Genomic DNA, 22,385 nt, shown 5'->3' with positions numbered 1-22,385 from the left:
ACTATGAAAACGTGAATCTTAAAATAGAAGAGGAAGAGATAAAAATCTCGGGGGGGGGGGGGGATGGGGGGGAGGGGAGAAGGAAGGGGATGTATGATGTTTTGACCGGATAGGGGGCAGTCCCATTCCCCCCCTTGCGAGGGGATACATCAAAGAAGGGAGGGAAAGGAGGCAAAAGGCGAACCCCACCTCAGAGCATTAAGACTTAGAAATGGTCAGAGATTTGAGGCCAATTGATAAGTCGAGGGCCGTATGGAGGCCAAAACAAGGGGGAAGGGAGGGGGTGGGGAGGATAAGGGTGGGGGAGGGAAGGAGGGTTATGAGATGGAAGGAGAGGGAGGGAGATGTCAGTAGTGAAACCCTGAAGGGAAAAAAAAAAAAGAAAATATGGTCAGGATAGAGAATATTGATAAAAAAAAATGGAATTAAACTTCATGTCTTATAATGTCAGGGGGCTTAATACAGTAAAAAAGAGGCACAAAATCCTGGCAGAATTAAAACAGCTAAAGGCAGATGTGATCTTTCTTCAGGAGACGCATATATCACATACGTCAAGGATTAGGCTTTACTCCAGAGATCATCCGAGATGGTACTATGGGGGTACGATCTCAAAGAGGGCAAGAGGAGTAGCGATAGGATTCGGGAAAGACATTCGATTTACTGTAGAAGGAAGAGAAACAGATCCAGAAGGAAGATATTTACTTTTGAAAGGAAAACTAGGAAATATTGGTTATACACTGGCTAATATCTATGCCCCGAATAAAAACCCTATAAACTTCTTAAGGGGAATATTGGCTAAAATACAAGAATTTAAAAGCGGCCATGTAATTATAATGGGAGATCTGAATTTCTGTTTAGATCCCGGACTTGATAGTACGTCCCGGGCACTGGGAAGGAGTAGTGCCCAATTAAAAAAGTTAGTTCAAAATCTAAATAAAAATCAATTAGTGGATGTATGGAGGACACAACATCCCAAAATAAGGGACTATACATTTTTCTCCCCGGTGCACGGGACGCACTCAAGGATTGATTATATTCTTATGGAGCACAGAGCATTAGAGTGGGTACTGGAAACAAGTATAGAAATAACAACACAATCAGATCACGCGCCAATAAAAATGAAAATGCAGATCCCCGGACAAAGTAAATGTACCTCCAGGTGGCGATTAAATGATATGTTGATTCTTGATAAGGAAGGGGGAGAAGCAGTGAGTAAGGAATTAGAGAAGTATTTTCTGATTAATGAGACTGAGGGTATTTCCAGGCAAGCTCTGTGGGATGCCCACAAGGCGTATATACGAGGGATCTTGATCGCACGTGGCTCGCAGAAAAAAAAAGAACGGGCAGAAAGGGGTATTAAACTCCGAGAGGAAATTTTTAGAATAGAACAACAACATAAACGGGGGATTGTAGATAAAAAGTTATACCAAAAATTAATGTCCAGGAGAGAAGAATTACGTGGGCTAATGGAACAAGAGACTAAAAAATATTATAACCAGCTTAATAAAGTGAGGTATCAAGAAGAAAACAAACCCACTAAATACCTAGCTAGGATGCTTCAAAAGAAAAAGGCTATGAACTATATAGAGAAAATTCAAACAGAATCCGGGGACATGGTATACTCCTCAAAAGAAATAGCTGAATCATTCAAAACATATTACGGGAAATTATATGCGGTAAAAAATAACCTGATAAATAAAGAAAATAAACTAAAAGAAATTGATAAATATGTGAACAAGGCGAGACTCCCCAGGATTAGTGAAATAGACAAAGAACATCTAGAAAACCCCATAACGGAAGCAGAAATAAATGAGGCATTAGCGGAATCAGCCCTTGGGAAAAGTCCTGGACCTGACGGTCTGACAATTAGTTATTATAAAAGGTTCAAAAATATTCTGATACCGAAACTCTGTAAGTATATGAATGGGATTGGGACAGAGTACGCCATGAGTAAAGAGGTGCTATCTGCATCAATAACGGTCATACGAAAAGAAGGAAAAGATGAGACCAAATGTGCCAGTTATAGACCAATATCACTCCTAAATGAGGATACTAAACTCTTCGCTAAGTGGTAGCAAATAGAATGAAAAAAGTAATGAACACATTAGTACACCCGGATCAGACGGGGTTTGTCCCCGGGAGGGAGGGAAAAGACAATGGAGTGAGAACCTTATTGATTCTATCTCAAAGGAAGAAGATGGAACCCCCGGCTCTATTATTGTCAACGGATGCCGAAAAGGCCTTTGACAGGGTCGATTGGGGATTCATGTTCCAGACAATGGAAAAAATGGGCATCGGCCCCAGGATGGTTAGATGGATTAAAACGATGTATGCGCACCCTACAGCGGTTGTAAATGTCAATGGGTTGCCCTCTTCTTCCTTTGAGATGGAAAATGGGACCAGACAGGGATGCCCACTGTCACCCCTTCTTTTTGTGCTCTCGTTGGAACCCCTACTCGCAACTATTAGAAATAATTCGGAAATAATCGGAATTAGAGCAGGACAGGAGGAACATAAACTTGCAGCATATGCAGACGACGTACTGTTCTATATAAGCAATCCTAAAGACTCACTGTCTAAGATAATTCAGGCCTTGGAGGACTACGGGAAACTGTCAAATTTTAAAATCAACCAAACAAAATCCGAAATTCTCAATATAAATGTAGATGTGCTGGAAGCACAACTAATCCAAGACCAAAGTAAATTTAAGTGGACTAAAGATTTGAAATATCTTGGAATAAAATTGGCAAATACTCTGGATAAGACATATCGCTTAAACTTTATTCCTTTATTAAATGAAATAAAAACTGAACATAGAAGAGCAAGTAATAGATCGATCTCTTGGATAGGCCGAATAAATGGGTTTAAAATGTTTATTCTTCCAAAAATTCTATATAAATTCCAGATGTTGCCGATCGAAATTCCATCTAGTTATTTTAAAAAACTAAAATCATTAATGAGTAAATATATTTGGAATAATAAAAAACCTAGGATCTCCCATGAGGTATTAAAACAAGAAAAAGGGAGGGGAGGATTGGCGGTCCCTGATTTACAATACTATTATCAGGCGGTAGTTCTATCAAGAATTGTTGAATGGGTGAAGGAGAAAAAAAGAGGGGAAAAAAGATCTAGAATATATACAGTGGTGTGAAAAAGTGTTTGCCCCTTCCTCATTTCCTGTTCCTTTGCATGTTTGTCACACTTAAGTGTTTCGGAACATCAAACCAATTTAAACAATAGTCAAGGACAACACAAGTAAACACAAAATGCAATTTGTAAATGAAGGTGTTTATTATTAAAGGGGAAAAAAAATCCAAACCATCATGGCCCTGTGTGAAAAAGTGATTGCCCCCCTTGTTAAAACATACTATAACTGTGGTTGTCCACACCTGAGTTCAATTTCTCTAGCCACACCCAGGCCTGATAATTGCCACACCTGTTCACAATCAAGGCATCACTTAAATAGGAGCTGCTTGACACAGTAAGGTCCACCAGAAGATCCTTAAAAGCTACACATCATGCCGAAACCCAAAGAAATTCAGGAACAATTGAGAAAGAAAGTAATTGAGATCTATCAGTCTGGAAAGGGTTATAAAGCCATTTCCAAAGCTTTGGGAATCCAGCGAACCACAGTGAGAGCCATTATCCACAAATGGCGAAGACATGGAACAGTGGTGAACCTTCCCAGGAGTGGCCGGCCGCCCAAAATTACCCCAAGAGCGCAGCGACGACTCATCCAAGAGGTCACAAAAGACCCCACAACAACGTCCAAGGAACTGCAGGCCTCACTTGCCTCAGTTAAGGTCAGCGTTCATGCCTCCACCATCAGGAAAAGACTGGGCAAAAATGGCCTGCATGGCAGAGTTCCAAGGAGAAAACCACTGCTGAGCAAAAAGAACATCAAAGCTCGTCTCAATTTCTCCACAACACATCTTGATGATCCCCAAGACTTTTGGGACAACATTCTGTGAACCGATGAGACAAAAGTGGAACTCTTTGGAAGGTGTGTGTCCAAGTATATCTGGCGTAGAAGGAACACTGCATTTCATAAAAAGAACATTATACCAACAGTAAAATATGGTGGTAGTAGTGTGATGGTCTGGGGCTGTTTTGCTGCTTCAGGACCTGGAAGACTTGCCGTGATAAAAGGAACTATGAATTCTGCTGTCTACCAAGAGATCCTGAAGGAGAATGTCCGACCATCTGTTCGTGTACTCAAGCTGAAACGAACTTGGGTTCTGCAGCAGGACAATGATCCTAAACACACCAGCAAGTCCACCACCGAATGGCTGAAGAAAAACAAAATGAAGACTTTGGAGTGGCCTAGAATCCTATTGAGATGTTGTGGTATGACCTTAAAAAGGCCGTTCATGCTCGAAAACAATTCTGCAAAGATGAGTGGGCCAAAATTCCTCCAGGACGCTGTAAAAGCCTCATTGCACGTTATCGCAAACGCTTGGTTGCAGTTGTTGCTGCTAAGGGTGGCCCAACCAGTTATTAGGTTTAGGGGGCAATCACTTTTTCACACAGGGCCATGATGGTTTGGATTTTTTTTCAGGAAATGAGGAAGGGGGCAAACACTTTTTCACACCACTGTATATAGTAAAGCACAATTAAATAAGATAATATGGAACCCCCCAAAAAATAGGGTATTAGATATAGACACAAATGAGCTAACACAAATCGCACTGAAGATATGGGATAAGGTGTATAAAAGATTAAATGGACACTATAACTCACCATTGATAACTTTAAAAGATAACGAATACTTCCCCCCGGGGAGAAGGGAGATAGGATGGAACTGGATAAGACTCGAGGGGTCACAAATAAAAGATATAAACAAAAGAGGGAAACTTCTTTCACATGAAGAATTAGTGCACATGGGATTTATGAGAAGGGATAGGTGGCGCTATCTCCAGCTGGCCCGTTTCATGGGAAAACTACCCCAGCCAATTAGGTCGGAAGATGAATTGACAGGGGTGGAACAACTATGCATAGCCGACAGGGCGAAGGGTACAATCTTAAAGCTATATGGGCTGTTGATGGGGACCAGCTGGAGAGAGGTGCCGCCATATATAAATAAGTGGGAAAGGGAACTGGGGTCACAAAAGGGAAAAGAAACAATAAATAACATTTTGAAAATGACACACTGTTCGGCAAGGGATAATAAAACAGTTGAGATGAACTACAAACTTATTGCCCGCTGGTATAACACTCCGGATACGTTATCTAAATTCCAACAAGACGGAACCGCCGAGTGCTGGCGGGGTTGTGGGAAAACAGGAACCATGACACATATCTGGTGGGACTGTGCCAAAATTAAGACATACTGGGAAAAGATCCTTCAAATGATAAAGGAAATAACTCAAATAACATTGAAACCTGACCCCTGGATGGTACTCTTCCACGGTACGGAGGGCGGGGTTAAACAATATCAGGACACAATCACCCCACATTTACTAAACGCAGCGAAAAAACAGATTCCCAAAAAATGGCAAGAGGCAGAATGCCCAACAACATGGGAGTGGGTAGACACGGTAGAGGAAACATATTGTATGGAAAGCCTGAGCCTGAGAGAAGAAGAGGAAAGGGAAATATTTATAAAAAAATGGAGAGGTTGGAAACAATTTAAGCGAGACTGGAGTTATGCCGCGCAATTAAGACCATAAAGACTAGGCTATCAGGAGTAGGGACACTACTGACATCGGGATTGGGGAGGAGGGGGGGGGGGTTGTAAAAATACATAGTGAAATAACGGGAGTAAGTTGTAAGAAAAGTTTTAAGAATATGAAATAAAAGTTTAATAAACATTTTTTTTTTTTTTTTTATAACTGCATCCGCAAGCAATAAGAAAATAGCCACAATGATGTGAAGATTAATTTTAAGAGACAATAATGAACGTCAAGTTGATTTACAGTCTCGGGTGAAGATTCGCTGAAGTGGCAAAAAAAAAAAAAAAAAAAAAAAGAAGCCAGTGAGTTAAAGCGGAGGTCCACCCTAAAATGGACCTCCGCTCATCGGAATCCCCCCCCCCCTCCGGGGCCACAATCGGCACCTTTCAGGGGGGAGGGGGGTGCAGTTACCTGCGGAAAGGGGCGTACGTTACGCCCCTTTCCGCAAGCGCCCGCCCCCTTCAGCAAGTGCCCCGCTGCCTGCTGGGAAACACACAGCTCCCAGAGGCAGCGGGGACCGTCCGGATTGCGCCGCGCGGCTCGCGCATGCGCAGTAGGGAACCGGGAAATGAAGCCGAAAGGCTCCATTTCCTGATTCCCATACCCAAGATGGCGGCGGCACGAGCGAGCGATCGGCTTCGGGTGCCGACATCGCGGGCGCGCTGGACAGGTAAGTGTCACTATTTAAAAGTCAGCAGCTGCAGTATTTGTAGCTGCTGGCTTTTAAAAAAAAAAAAAAAACGCGGAGTTTTGAGTTGGAGTTGGACTCCCGCTTTAAACATCAGTTGGAGTCAAGTTAATGGAATCACTCCTGAAAAGAAGGATACTTGATCACTTAAAAATACACAACTTTCTGGACCCAAAGCAGCATGGCTTTACTGAGAGCAGATCATGTCAGACTAATCTGATTGAATTATTTGACTATATTACCAATGTTTTGGACCAGGTTGGTGCTGGGGACATAGCATATCTTGATTTCAGCAAGGCATATGATACAATTCAACATAATGATCTAATACAAAAGTTGTACAAGCTATGGCTTAACCATTGGGTGGTTCAGGAGATATGTACTTGCCTAAAGCAGTGGCCATCAACCCTTTCCTCAGGGCCCACTAACAGGCCAGGTTTGCAAGTTAACTGAAATACATCACAGGTGATATCATTTTCTGCCCTAGTGATTGCAATATTCTAGTCTGCCTTTTACCAATACATAAAACCTGGCCTGTTAGTGGACCCTGAGGACAGGGTTGATGACCACTGGCCTAAAGGATAGATACCAGAGTGTGGTTGTAAATGGGGCTCACTTGGAACAGAGACAAGTCACTAGTGCTGCATCAAAAGGCTCTGTACTAGGTCCTGTTCTAATTAATCTATAAGTAAGTGATATAATTAAAGCTTTGCTGGGCAAGGCATGTCTTTTTGCTGATGATACAAAGGTGTGTAATATGGTTGATATCCCTGGAGGTGTCTGTAACATGGAACATGATTTGGCATTGCTGGAAGATTTGTCAAACCAGTGGAAACTGCAGTTTGATGTTTTTAAATGTAAAATAAGGCATCTAGGTTAAAATAATCCCTTGAGAGAGTACAACATTGTGGGTACACTGTTAGCCAGCACTACAGAGGAAAAAGATTTGGGGGTACCTATTTCAGATGATTGAAAAATGAGAAAACAGTGCAGCCAGGCAGTGGGAAAAGTGAATAGAATTCTAGGATGCATCACCAGCTGGAGGAAGGAGGTCCTGATTCCCCTATATAGATCTTTAGTGGGGTGCCCATTTACAATATTGTGCCCAGTTCTGGAGACCTCGCTTACTAGAAGATATTGATAAGATAGGACCATTCCAGAGATGGGTAACAAAAATGGTGAAAGATCTGGGGGATAAGACATATCAAGAGTGACTTCAGAAATGTAATATGTCTGGAGGAAAGAAAAGAAAGGGAAGACATGACTGAAAACTTTAAGTACGTACTTCAAGGGGGTGAATAAGGTACAAGAGGGTATTTTTTTAAAACATAAAACCAAAATCAAAAACACAGGGACATGACCTTCAAGACTAATTTTAGAAAGATTTATTTTACTAAAAGGGTAGTTGATGCTTGGAATAAACTTACAGCAGAAGTAGTGAGACAGTGTCATGATCACTTAGTGCCCCTGTTCCTCATTCCAGCAACCCCGGGTGTTGGCTGTTGCATTTCCCCTGTCTGTGTTCACCTGCAAGATGATTGATCTGATCACTTACCTGATATAAGCAAACCCTACAATCTATCCCTTGCTTGTGATAGAGACAGTTACCTGCATTGTTCCTGTTGAAGCCTTCCATTTGTATGCCTTGCTTTGCTGTTGGATTTCCCTGTGTATGACCCGAATCGTATATATTGCACTTTTCCCTGAACTCAGCCTGCCTTATTTTCTAGACTGTCATTGGATAAGATATTGAACTGTTCCCTGAACTCAGCCTGCCTTATTACATAGACCATCTTAGAACAACGTTATCTGTCTGCTAAACTGCAAGTAGTCTGTTGTTTGCTCTGCTCGCATCTCCCCTAGTGTGGTGACAAGGCACTATAGCATTGTGTATAAGTCCTGGGGGCAACCAAATACCGGTAGGCCTGCTTGTCTTAAGGAAAAGGGGGCTGCTATAGGTGAAGTACACAGTGAAGTACACAGTAGCTAGCTCTAGTGTCTGACCACCTAAATTGAGGTAAATGTGACATTCGTGACAGACAGTCAAAAGCAAATGGCTTCATACATGAATGGGACAAACATAAATCTATACTCTATACAAAAAGGTTAACAAAAAAAAAAAAAAAAAATAAATAAACCAAAAAAAACTAGTCAGACTTTCTGGACTAGTCAGTCTCTTTTCTGCTGTCACTTTTCTCTGCTTCTAGGTTTCTAATATGGCAGACATATACTAGTTTTAGGCCTAGATCTATCTTCTACCCACACTGAGCAAAGGTCAATTTTATTTCATCTTAAAGTTGTGTATTTTGAATTTGCCCTATTATGTGAAAAGACAAGACTATTACTCCGCTATGTCCAACAAGGAAAAAGAAACACTGGAAAGATTGACAAACAACTCTAATGACGTATGACCGGGTTAGAATAAGGAAGTTCATAGCCAGTAGCCAATAGCTGCCCTAGCATCATTTTTTGTTCGTCGGACTGGCATACACACGAATGCATTTCTCAATAGGAACTGGGTCCTGCAGCGTTCCGGCTGAAAAATTAGAAACATGTTCTATTTCTAAAGTCCGTCAGATTTTTGGACAGAAAAGGTCCGATGGAGCCCACAAGCAATCGAATTGCTGTCAAAAAGTCCGGTCGTGTGTATACGGCATAACATTGTCTTTAGACAGGCGGATAAGGGGGTGGGTTGGTCATCCAGAGCAGGGAGGACTATATTGCAGAGACCATGAAGCTTTTTGGGGACAGACACTAATGAGAGGTTGACTGGTTACTCAATAGGACACTACAATGACACTTTGAAGTTTTTGTTGGATTAAGCTCCGAGGGATGGGGTTCTAAATAGTGATGGACGAACTTCCGATGGGACGTTTCGCGAACGCGGCCGATAGTTCGCGAACCGTAACATTTGCGGCGGGCCCCATTGACTTCAATGGGAGGCGAACTTTGCAAACCTACAGGTCAAATTTGCAGCCACAAAATAATTACTAGCTGTGCAAACATAGTCCCAACACATGGCCAATGACATAACACATGTATGAGGTGAATCTGGGATCGACAACTACAGGCATTCTTCTTTTATATGTGAAATTGTTGTGACAATTCAGGACTGTGGAGCGCATGAAGGCAATGGAGGAGAGGGAAGGTCAGGGTAGGCAAAGAAGAGGGTGCAGGAGATGATCACCAGCACCGTCACATACAGCAATGACACCTGCACCGTGATAGAGTCATCTGACACCAGCACCGTGATAGAGAGCACTGACATCAGCAGCATGACATACAGCAATGACACCTGCACCGTGATAGAGTGATCTGACACCAGCACCGTGATAGAGAGCACTGACATCAGCAGTGTGACATACAGCAATGACACCTGCACCGTGATAGAGTGATCTGACACCAGCACCGTGATAGAGAGCACTGACATCAGCAGCGAGACATAAAGCACTAACACCAGCACCGTGATATACAGAACTGACACCAGCACCGTGATAGAGAGCACTGACATCAGCAGCGTGACATACAGCAATGACACCTGCACCGTGATAGAGTGACATGACACCAGCACCGTGATAGAGAGCACTGACATCTGCAGCGTGACATAAAGCACTAACACCAGCACCATGAATTACAGCACTGACACCAGCACCGTGATAGAGAGCACTGACATCAGCAGCATGACATAAAGCACTCACACCAACACCGTGATATACAGCACTGACACCAGCACCGTGATATACAGCACTGACACCTGCACCGTAAGCAGCCCTATGAGGAAGTCAGCATAGCAGAGGGATGGTGGGAGCCCCTCATAATAAGCATAGCACAGGGATGGTGGGAGCCCCTCATAATGAGCATAGCATAGGGATGGTGGGAGCCCCTCATAATATGCACAGCAGAGGTACAGCCCCAGGAGGAAGTCAGCACAGCACAGGGATGGTGGGAGCACTGACATCAGCAGCATGACATAAAGCACTCACACCAACACCGTGATATACAGCACCGTGATAGAGAGCACTGACATCAGCAGCGTGACATAAAGCACTAACACCAGCACCATGAATTACAGCACTGACACCAGCACCGTGATAGAGAGCACTGACATCAGCAGCATGACATAAAGCACTCACACCAACACCGTGATATACAGCACTGACACCAGCACCGTGATATACAGCACTGACACCTGCACCGTAAGCAGCCCCATGAGGAAGTCTGCATAGCACAGGGATGGTGGGAGCCCCTCATAATAAGCATAGCACAGGGATGGTGGGAGCCCCTCATAATGAGCATAGCATAGGGATGGTGGGAGCCCCTCATAATATGCACAGCAGAGGTACAGCCCCAGGAGGAAGTCAGCACAGCACAGGGATGGTGGGAGCCCCTCATAATAAGCAGCCCCAGGAGGATGTCAGCATAGCACAGGGATGGTGGGAGCCCCTCATAATAAGCAGCCCCAGGAGGAAGTCAGCACAGCACAGGGATGGTGGGAGCCCCTCATAATGAGCATAGCACAGGGATGGTGGGAGCCCCTCATAATATGCACAGCAGAGGTACAGCCCCAGGAGGAAGTCAGCACAGCACAGGGATGGTGGGAGCCCCTCATAGTAAGCAGCCCCAGGAGGAAGTCAGCACAGCACAGGGATGGCAGGAGCCCCTCATAATAAGCAGCCCCAGTAGAAATATGACACCACTCAACCTCTTCAAACAGGAGATTACGGGCATATAGTACGGTGTGCTTTTTTTTGGACAAGGAAGTGAGCCAAATGAAGAAAGAAGGTCTGTGTGCTCGATTAAAAAAATAGTTTATAGACATATACATGGTCTACTGGTCACATGTGTTGAATTCCTCCGAGATCCATGCCTCATTCATTTTTAGAAATGTGAGGTAGTTAACACTGTCGTGAGCTAGGCGAGTACGCTTATCGGTCACGATCCCCCCTGCTGCGCTGAACGTCCTTTCGGACAGGACACTGGACGAGGGGCAAGCCAACAGTTCGATTGCAAATTGGGCAAGCTCTGGCCAGAGGTCAAGCCTGCCCACCCAGTAGTCCAGGGGTTCATCACTCCTCAGAGCGTCCACATCGGCCGTTAACCCGATGTAGTTAGACACCTGACGGTCTAGGCGTTCCCTGATGCTGGATCCGGATGACACCTGTCGATGGGTCGGCTGAAAGAATGACCTCATATCCGAAGTCACCAACACATCTTCAAACCGGCCTCTTCTTGCAGGCGCTGTTGGATTGGTACCCGCAACTCCTTCTCTGGGAGGGGGAATTGTTCCTCTGCCAGCGCACGCAAAAGCAGAATGCAGCATTTCTCGAAGCAAGGCCTGGAAGTGCTCCATTCTGACAGCCCTCTGTGACGGCGGTAATATTTCCACCATTTTGTGTTTGTACCGGGGGTCTAAGTACGTTGCCACCCAGTACTGGTCCTTGACCCTTATGCTTTTTATACGGGGGTCCCTATTAAAACACTGGAGCATGAAGGCCCCCATTTGCACTAAACTGGAAGCGGTGTGGTGGCCTGGCTCCTGCTCATCATCCAGGATAATGTCGTCCTCTTCATTCTCCTCTCCCCATCCACGCACAACAACAGGGATCCCAGAAAGGTTTAAAGCATGCTCTTCTTGCTCCTCCTCATCTGCCCTGGCACCATCCTCCTCTGACTCCTCTTCAGACTCCTGTTGTTCACTTGTCTCAGATAGAGTAGCCCCCCCTGGGAATTCATCCAGCATTGCGACTTCCTCATCTTCCCACTCCTGCTCCTCCACAGCTTGATCAATGACATGACGCAATGCACGCTCCATAAAGAAGGCATAAGGTACCATGTCACTGATGGCGCCATGGCTGCGACTGACCAGCTAGGTGATCTCCTCAAATGGCCGCAGAAGTCTGCATGTGTCACGCATGAGCAGCCACTGGCGCGGTGAAAAAAAACCCAGCTTCCCAGAACCTGTTCTGCCGCAGAGTTCATACAGGTAGACATTAACTGCACGTTTCTGCTGGAGCAGCCTATCAAGTATATAGAAGGTTGAGTTCCATCACGTGGGGCAATCGCAAATAAGACGTCTGACCGGCAGATTGTGTTGCCGCTGAATGTCAGCAAGGCGAGCCATGGCTGTGTAAGATCTTCTGAAATGGGCCGAGATTTTCCTTATCTGCCGCAAGATGTCCCGGACCCCAGGGTATTTGACAACGAATCGCTGCACGACCAAGTTTAAGACGTGTGCCATGCATGGCACGTGCCTAATTTTGCCCTGTTTCAATGCGCTAAGCAGATTGGCACCGTTGTCACACACCACTTTACCAATTGTCAAATTGAGCGGTGTTACCCACTGATCTGCCTGTGAACGCAAAGCTGAAAGGAGTGCCGGGCCAGTGTGGCTCTTGGCTTCCAGGCACAACAGACTCAGCACGGCATGGCAACGTCTCACCTGGCATGTCGAATAGGTTCTGGGGAGCTTGGGCGGCGCAGCGGGAGAGACGCTAGCAGTGGAAAAGGAGGAGTCAGCCGAGGAGAAGAGGGAGGAGGATGGAGTAGGAGGAGGAGGAGAAGAAGAGCCAGGCCTGCATGCAATCCGTGGCGGTAAAACCAAATCTACACGGGTGCCACGGGTTACATGATTGGCGGCCGTCAGAAGGTTCACCCAGTGGGCAGTAAAAGTGATATACCTTCCCTGCCTGTGTTTGCTAGACCACGTGTCTGACCACGTGTCTGTGGTCAGATGTATCTTGGCACTGGCACTGTGTGCCAGAGATACATTCACTTGCTGCTGAACATGACCATATAGCTCTGGGATGCCCTTCTGTGAGAAATACTTCCTTCCTGGGACCTTCCATTGTGGTGTTCCAATGGCCACAAATTTTCGAAAGGCCTCCGAGTCCACCAGTTTATATGGCAGTAGTTGGCGGGCTATCAGTTCTGACGAGCCAGCCATCAACCGTTGGGCAAGAGGGTTATCCGGCGTCATCATTTTTTTACGCTCGAACATTAGGCCCACGGAAGCCTGCCTTTTTGCAGAAAAACGTGAGCTTGGCGTGATGGAAGGTGGAGTGGAGGACAATTGTGAGGAGAGAGGAGAAGGAGAAGTAGAAGACGAGGCTTGACGGTGAGAGCCTGGAGTGTGGCTTTGTGTGTTCCGTTGCTCCCACTGGGCTCGGTGATGGCTGCTCATGTGCCTTCTTAAGACAGTCGTCCCTAGGTGAGTGTTGGGCTTACCGTGACTAATGCGTTGACTGCAAAGATTGCAGATGGCAATGCTATTGTCAGCAGCGGACACGTTAAAAAAAGCCCACACTGGGGAGCCATGTGCCGGAGTCCTGGGAGCACCAGATGTAACCGTACATGGTCGATGACTCGCTCCTGATACATTTGCAGTCTTCTTTGTCCCTTCTGTGCAATGTAAGTTATTCCTGCTTCTCCTCTCTATCTTCTGGTCCATATCTCCCTCTGAACTCCCCTCCTCTTCCTCTCTTGTGGGCACCCACATGACATCACTAGACACGTCATCATCGACGTCACCTTCCCCACCGCTATAAGTTGAGATCTCGGAGTAGGCAGCAACACCGGGGACCAACCTCCTCCTTGGGCTGATCTGGGTACTGTCGTCAGACTGCTGAGTATTGGTTGTTGCTACCTCCTCTTCCTGATCCAATACCAAGAGTGGCTGCGCATCAGAAATGTCTTGATATGGATCGGAAAATAATTCCTGTGACTCAAATGGAAGGTATGTGGTGGTGGTGGTGTTGTTGGTGGTAGTGTCTTTGGGGGTGCACATAGCAGAGAGTGAAGAAGAGGGTGCAGATCGAGAGGATGAGGAGGGTGCAGAAGAGTAAGGCTGAGTGAGCCAATCAAGTCTGGTGCGTCCTTTAAAGTAATTGAACGCACCTTCTGCAACTTCCCACTTTGGCTCAAGCCTGTTGCTCCTGCCCTACCCCTACCACCCATGCGGAAGGGCCTGCCTCTTCCTCTGCCTGTCATTTTTTAAATGACCCTGTGACAAAACTCTCAGTCCCTATACTGAGAAAGGACTGCTGCAGTATAGGGCAGCAGTCAGCAGTAGTGCACCTCAACCCTATGTATTGTGGACCTATACCAGTCCTTACGGAATAGCAGACTGTACCTCACTCAACCCTATGTACTGTAGCACCCTAGACCTTACCAGTCCTTATAAGGACCTTTGTGGAACAAGTAGGTTGTGAATGATTAGCAGACTGTACCTCAGTCCCTATACTGATAAAGGACTGCTGCAGTATAGGGCAGCAGTCAGCAGTAGTGCACCTCAACCCTATGTATTTTGGACCTATACCAGTCCTTAAGGAATAGCAGACTGTACCTCACTCAACCCTATGTACTGTAGCACCCTAGACCTTACCAGTCCTTATAAGGACCTTTGTGGAACAAGTAGGTTGTGAATGATTAGCAGACTGTACCTCAGTCCCTATACTGATAAAGGACTGCTGCAGTATAGGGCAGCAGTCAGCAGTAGTGCACCTCAACCCTATGTATTGTGGACCTATACCAGTCATTAAGGAATAGCATACTGTACCTCACTCAACCCTATGTACTGTAGCACCCTAGACCTTACCAGTCCTTATAAGGACCTTTGTGGAACAAGTAGGTTGTGAATGATTAGCAGACTGTACCTCAGTCCCTATACTGATAAAGGACTACTGCAGCAGAAGGGCAGCAGTCAAGTATAATATTCTTTCTATATTTGGAAGAGAGAATATTATACGTGTACAAGCCTATTACCATACCAGTCCTGAAAAGAACCTTTGTGGACCTAATAGTAACAGCTACTGATTAAACTGACTGTCCCTCACTGCCTCACACACAGCTTCCTGCCTGTCCCTATTTAAACTGACAAAACAGAGGCTGCTGGAACAATAACTTGAATAGCACTTTTGTGGACCTAATAGTAGCAGCTAATGATTAACCTGACTGTCCCTGCAGCACACAGCGTACTGTCCCTCTCTCTACACTGACAAGAGATAGGCTGCTGCAACAATCAGTAGCACAGCAGTGCCTCAAACCTATATCCTAAACTACACCTAACACCTATACCAGTCCTGAAAAGAACTTTTGTGGACCAAATAGCTAGCGATTTGGGTCACTGCAATCTCTCCCTGTTCCACACAGCAACCTCTCCCTATAGTGACAGAAGAAAGAATGTAATATGGCCGCTGGATCGGGTCTATTTATAAGTTAGGGGGAATGTCCAAGTGTCCATGTGCTGTAATGTCGCAATTGGCTGTCCTGTACCCCATGATGGATGTGTCATCATAGGTCAAATTTCTTTTACACAGTAAACACGAAAGTCCGCCGGGCGAACGGCGGCGAACAGCCGAAATTCGCTGCGAAACGACCGCCGGACGAACTGTTCGGCCATCCCTAGTTCTAAACAACCATGAATGACAGTTTTTATGTAGACCTTTCCCTTTTACCACCCCCACTTTTTTCCCATCCCCAAGTTTCACAAAAACTCCACCAACCTGCCTGGGAGGCCCATGATTTTTGTCATTGATAGTCTAACGAGCAATATGGGTAGCTACATTAATCATTTTTTACAATATCTTGTGGTACAGCTTCCATCATATGTTCATGAGTTAGGCTACAAACCGGTCATCTTTGGATGTAGCCTCACTATATACCTCCATTAAACATGAGTATGGACTACAGGCTGTACAAAATTTTCTGCTTCAGGACAACACCTTACATCCTACTCAGACTATGTTTATTATTCAGTGTATCGAATACACTTTTACACATAGCTATTTCACATTTTAAAGGCAAACCAAGGGCAAAGCCATGGGGGCCAGGTTCAGTCCATGCTATGCCAACCTGTTCATGGGATATTGGGAGAAATTGCACATTTGGAACAATAATATCTTTGGGGCGAACCTGGTCCTCTATGCACTATGCACACTACAAGATGACATCCTGATTAATTAGGATGGTACTGATTGTCAGTTGGAACAGCTCATTCAGCAATGTGAAAATAATCCTTACAATATTGACTTTACCCATGTGACAGATAGTGAGAAATTCTAGAACTGGAACTAGTGATCAACGTAGATCTTAATATTATATCTAGGACACACTTCAAACTGGCTGTGGGAAACTCCTACCTGCATGCTCGCAGCCACCATCATCCGTATGGATTAGGAATGTTCCCTTAGGACAGTTTTGGCAACTTAAAAAAACTTGTAGACGACTACAGGATTATGATAAGTGAAGCATGATCTTAAAGAAAATATTTCTGGGTTAAGGGTATAAAAATTCTGCAGTAGAGGAAGCACACAGAAAATACAGCCTGCCATTATGCCCAGTTTAAACTTCTGACATAACTGGCAAATGTGAGGTACTAATTATCGAAGAAATGGCAAAATGCATGATCCGGTATTCAACAAATAAACAAAGATACTGGCCACTATAAAAATGTTATTTCAGAGTACCCTGATGTGATTTTTCACATACCTAAAGACTTACACAGTTATTTAGCTCCCAGTAGGGTCTGACCTGTCACCATCAACTTGACCCTGGGTTGGAGTACTATTTTCAATCAGAGAGGCAACTACAAGTGTGTAGTTCCCAACTATGGATACTGCTATTTCATGTGACATAGAAAAAAAAGAGGCCATGGTACAGCGTATTGCATCACACAGTTTATTAACTGTGGTTCTCAATATGTGGTGTATTGCCTCATATGCCCCTGTGATCTCCTTTACATTGGTTGGACCTCAAGCACTTTCTGAGTTAGAGTCTGCAAACACAAAAGAAAAAACATACATGGGTATGATGAACACTCTGGGGGTTTATTTACTAAAGGCAAATCCACTTTGCACTACAAGTGCACTGCATGTGCACTTGGAAGTGCAGTCACTGTAGATCTGAGGGGGACATGCAAGGAAAATAAAAAACAGCATTTTTGCTTGTACATGATTGGATGATAAAATCAGCAGAGCTTCCACTCATTTCCGATCTACCCCTCAAATCTAAAGCGACTGCACTTCCAAATGCACTTGCAGTGCACTTGTAGTGCAAATTGGATTTGTCTTTAGTAAATCAACCCCTCTGTCTCTTATCACTTTTTAGAGAAGCATGGAAAGAATCCCATGGGTCTGACGGTTTTTGGACAGGACAGGATCACATGGGATGTGGATACTGTAAGGCAGTGCATTTTGTAGGAGGAAAATTTTGCAGGAGGGAAACTTTCTGGATCCACCGTCTTGGTATACTGGCCCCTAAAAGTTTCAATGAGGGACAGGATATCAATGCGTTGATGTAGTGCTGCTCTTTAGCTTCTAACTTGTATTCTGGATGGGCTGTACTGTCATTAGAGTAATATTTAAAATATTCACCCCTTTGATCATTTATTTATTCATTATATTCCCCTGCAATTTATTATTATTATTATTTATATTATTATTATTATTATTATTATTACATATTATTAATATCACTCATATTGTTATATAATATGAATATCTTGGATAGGTGGCCCAGCAATAGAGTGGGTCAATCACCTTTTTTTTCATATCAATAATAATTTTTCAACTCTTGGATGCATCAATATTTATTTATTTAGGGCCTGCACATTATTTTACTGGCTGTCATGTCTTGGCTGTTGGCAGGGTTGTTTACATTTTCCTTCTTGTTCTTTTTGCTCAGCCAATATGATTAAGGAGGGTGGAACACATATTTCCTGTTTCGACGGTGACGCGGCTATGTTGTTTCACTTCTAGTTGATGACCTGAAGTAGTGTGGCATCCTTCTCTGGTGAGGGTCTTTTTCCTGACCTCCCTATCAGCTCTATCTCAGTATTCAGCTGTTAAAGATATACTGAATGAATTTATGTTATTTTTACCATACCACCTGCTTATGAGCTGCTTAACACTTGTGTTGTGGGCTGCCTGTCAGGTGTGCTAGGATGCAACTACAGTGGAGATCGAAAGTTTGGGCACCCCAGGTAATAATGTGTATTCATGTGCATAACGAAGCCAAGGAAAGATGGAAAAATCTCCAAATGACATCAAATTACAAATTAGACATTCTTATAATATGTCAAAAAAAGTTAGATTTTATTTCCATCATTTACACTTTCAAAATTACAGAAAACAAAAAGATGCCGCAAAAGTTTGGGCACCCTGCAGAATTTATAGCATGCACTTCCCCCTTTGCAAAGCTGAGACCTGCCAGTGTCATGGATTGTTCTCAATCATCGTCTGGGAAAACCAGGTGATGTCAATCTCAAAGGTTTTAAATGGCCAGACTCATCTGACCTTGCCCCAACAAGCAGCACCATGGGTTCTTCTAAGCAGTTGTCTAGAAAACTGAAACTAAAAATAGTTGACGCTCACAAAGCTGGAGAAGGCTATAAGAAGATAGCAAAGTGTTTTCAGATGTCAATATCCTCTGTTCAGAATGTAATTAAGAAATGGCAGTCATCAGGAACAGTGGAAGTTAAAGCAAGATCTGGAAGACCAAGAAAAATATCAGACAGAACAGTTCGCAGGATTGTGAGAAAAGCAATTCAAAAGCCACGTTTGACTGCACGATCCCTCCAGAAAGATCTGGCAGACACTGGAGTTGTGGTACACTATTCCACTATAAAGAGATACTTGTACAAATATGGTCTTCATGGAAGAGTCATCAGAAGAAAACCTCTTCTATGTCCTCACCACAAAATCAGCGTTTGAACTTTGCAAATGAACATATAGACAAGCCTGAGGCATTTTGGAAACAACTTCTGCGGACTGATGAGGTTAAAATAGAACTTTTTGGCTGGAATGAGCAAAGGTATGTTTGGAGAAGAAAGGGCACAGAATTTAATGAAAAGAACCTCTGTCCAACTGTTAAGCATGGGGGTGGATCAATCATGCTTTGGGGTCACGAGTAGAAGATAAAATGGATTCAATAAAATTTCAGCAAATTTTGGATGGTAACTTGATGCCATCTGTGAAAAAGCTGAAGTTAAAGAGAGGATGGCTTCTACAAATGGATAATGATCCTAAACACACCTCAAAATCCACGGGGGATTACATCAAGAGGCGTAAACTGAAGGTTTTGCCATGGCCTTCACAATTTTCCTGACCTCAACATTATTGAAAATCTATGGATAGACCTTAAAAGAGCAGTGCGTGACAGACAGCCCAGAAATCTCAAAGAACTGGAACACTTTTGTAGGGAAGAATGGGCAAAGGTACCTCAAACAAGAATTGAAAGACTCTTGGCTGGCTACAAAAAGCGTTTACAAGCTGTGATACTTGCCAAAGGGGGCAGTACAAGATATTAACTCTGCAGGGTGCCCAAACTTTTGCAGACGCCATTTTTTTGTTTTCTGTAATTTTGAAAGTGTAACTGATGGAAATAAAATCTAACCTTTTTTGACATATTATAAGAATGTCTAATCTGTAATTTGATGCCATTTGGAGATTTTTCCATCTTTCCTTTGCTTCGTTATGCACATTAATACACATTTTTACCTGGGGTGCCCAAACTTTCGATCCCCACTGTATGTCCATCTGTTGAACTGACAATCTGGCTGTACTTTTGTATGCTGACCACTAGTAGTGTCAGGCTTTGTTGCTGATTGGTTATACTCTCTCAGTTTAATACTGTGTCTAATATTATATCAGGACCTGGGTCCTATTGAGACATACTCTATCATTATTTCCCAGAACAATTAATAAGCTCCCGAAGAAGCATTCAATTTCAATTTTTTTTTCTTGCATACTATATCATGTTTGCAGGATTACAATAATGTATAATGTCGTGCATTTATTGTCTTAGAGAGATGTGAGTTTTGCATTTTTTATTGCAAAAAAGTTTTTTTAAATGTGATTGTTTGTACCATTATGTGTTTAATAAACTATTATGTCATTTTTTATAATTGGTGCCTACAAAGTAATTTTTTTCTGTACTTTATCTTGATTTAAAATTGACTTATAGGACGTGGCACTGCTCTATCATTAGGACTCCCACAGTGCCATCCTGTGATGGAGGCTTGGTAAATGTTTTGATACATACTGAAGTAGCGTGGAGTGACGTACTTCCGGTCGTTTGGAATGCACGCAGATCTTGCATGTGTTCCAGCGGCCATTAATATACTATGCGGCTCCAACATGAGGCTGATGCTATGCTAAGTTATATCACACTTCATTTATACCATTTGGCCAAGCCTATACTAAATAATACAGAGCTGTTACAATGCCTCAACACTTCTGGACATGTAGTGAGTAAGCAATGTTCTTTTTGAGTTAAATTGGTGATACGGTGATATTTGTATATTGACTGTTCCATTTGACTTAATTCAGTTCTATTTTTAACATAAGGTTTATTATTCATATTTTTATTTAATTTTGATTTTATTTTTAATGGGTCTTTGGGTTTTGATGCCCCTTGACTCAACCTGACCCGATTTTGGGCTACGACACTACTCCTGTATGGACTCAAAAAAGGAAAGGGGCACAAAGAGGCTGAGAGATAACCAACCTTGGGAATTTTAATGGTATCGAATTAATTCGGTCAAGACATTCCAGAATAGAAATATAAAAAGTAAATTTTTATTTTTACAAAGATAAAAAACATAAAACAAGAACACATTCATACATCCAAACATAGGATATATGCATTATTCAAACATATGTATATTAAGGCGCTACCACTCTCAACATGTTTCACTCGTTAGAGCTTCCTCAAGAGATTGGTGGTGCAGCTTGTTTATATGCTGAAATAGCAAAGGATAATAAAGAAGAAACATCCATTTAGATGCATATAACAAAAATATGTTCCAATATATCAAATAATTAATAACGAACAAATCAATATCATACAAGGACATAGAAGGCACATGACCAAGAGTAGCAACGTACGGGCACCCAGGGGCATTCTTTTGGCCATCTTGTTAATCAATCGAGTGGCCCCTTAATTTGGCTCCTTCTGTGGATCTCCCTAAATCTTGCTTAGTTCCTGGCCGAACTAAGGGGGGTGGGCGAGATCTTTCCCTGTAGACTCTCTTAAGTGTGGTCCCTGCCCTCTCCTGTACTTGGTTGAGGGCATTGGGATTTCCCAAGATGGCCGCCACGTTCTGACATTTCCGGGAGACCCATGCGATGATGGAGCCTTAGCTGCTCTTGTGACTCGGAGATGGTCATAAATTCAGTGTGTATTCGTTTCCTAGCATAGACGGCCGTAGTTTAATGCGAGGAAACTGTTTTCTAGATCTCACATTTTTTTGTTGTTTTTGGATACCATTAAGTCTATTAAGGTAAGATTAGATTCTACATTCTGCTGAATGTGTGTGCTCCATTTCCCTTCTGGATGCTTGATCTCAGAGACTTGATATCTCTTTGTTTATTTTGAATCCTCTTCCCCATTATCTATCTCTTGCCAAGTGTTCTGGGCTGTTCAGTACCTGGCTGTAGTTTAGACCCTGACACTTTTTTGAGGCATTGTTGGTCAGCAATTGCCCAAGAGCAAGCCACTTACCATTGATTCTACTAATGATAACGTCATACTCAAGGTACACCTTTCTGATATACTGGTTGGTCCCCCTTGAGAGAGAGCCACCCAATATTCAAAATATGAGAAAGTTTTTCTTTCTTTTTTTGACTTTATACTACTCAATGGAGGTGGAGCGTTGGGGTGTCTTTACATTAATTAAGAGGAGAACACAAGTCTGCTACAGCTCTGAGGAAGGGATGTGTCCCCCAAACATGTCGGCTTGCTGACACTGCTATTAGCTAGGTCAGTCAAAACCAGTCCACACTGGTCGATGAATGGACTTGTTGTTATGCTGGTTACTTCCGTCATCTGTGAGTATCCATTTGGTTATGCAGTACGCATTTGCACTCTCCTGTGGGTGTTTCTTTGTAGTCCTATTTCAGATTCCCGCATCTGAGGGTGGCTGCATTGTTGAAGTGTTACACTGGAAGAAGCATAGATTCCACAGAGTTATATAATTTGATCTGGTGACTGTGCTTTGAGAACTGGAGTGGTTGTTTGTTCAACTACCC

Source organism: Lithobates pipiens, unplaced genomic scaffold, assembly GCF_037356315.1.
Source record: "Lithobates pipiens isolate NorthernLeopardFrog02 unplaced genomic scaffold, aLitPip1_a1.2 Scaffold_16, whole genome shotgun sequence".
In the NCBI taxonomy this organism is placed as follows: Eukaryota; Metazoa; Chordata; class Amphibia; order Anura; family Ranidae; genus Lithobates; species Lithobates pipiens.
Note: the sequence above shows the minus strand (reverse complement) of the source record.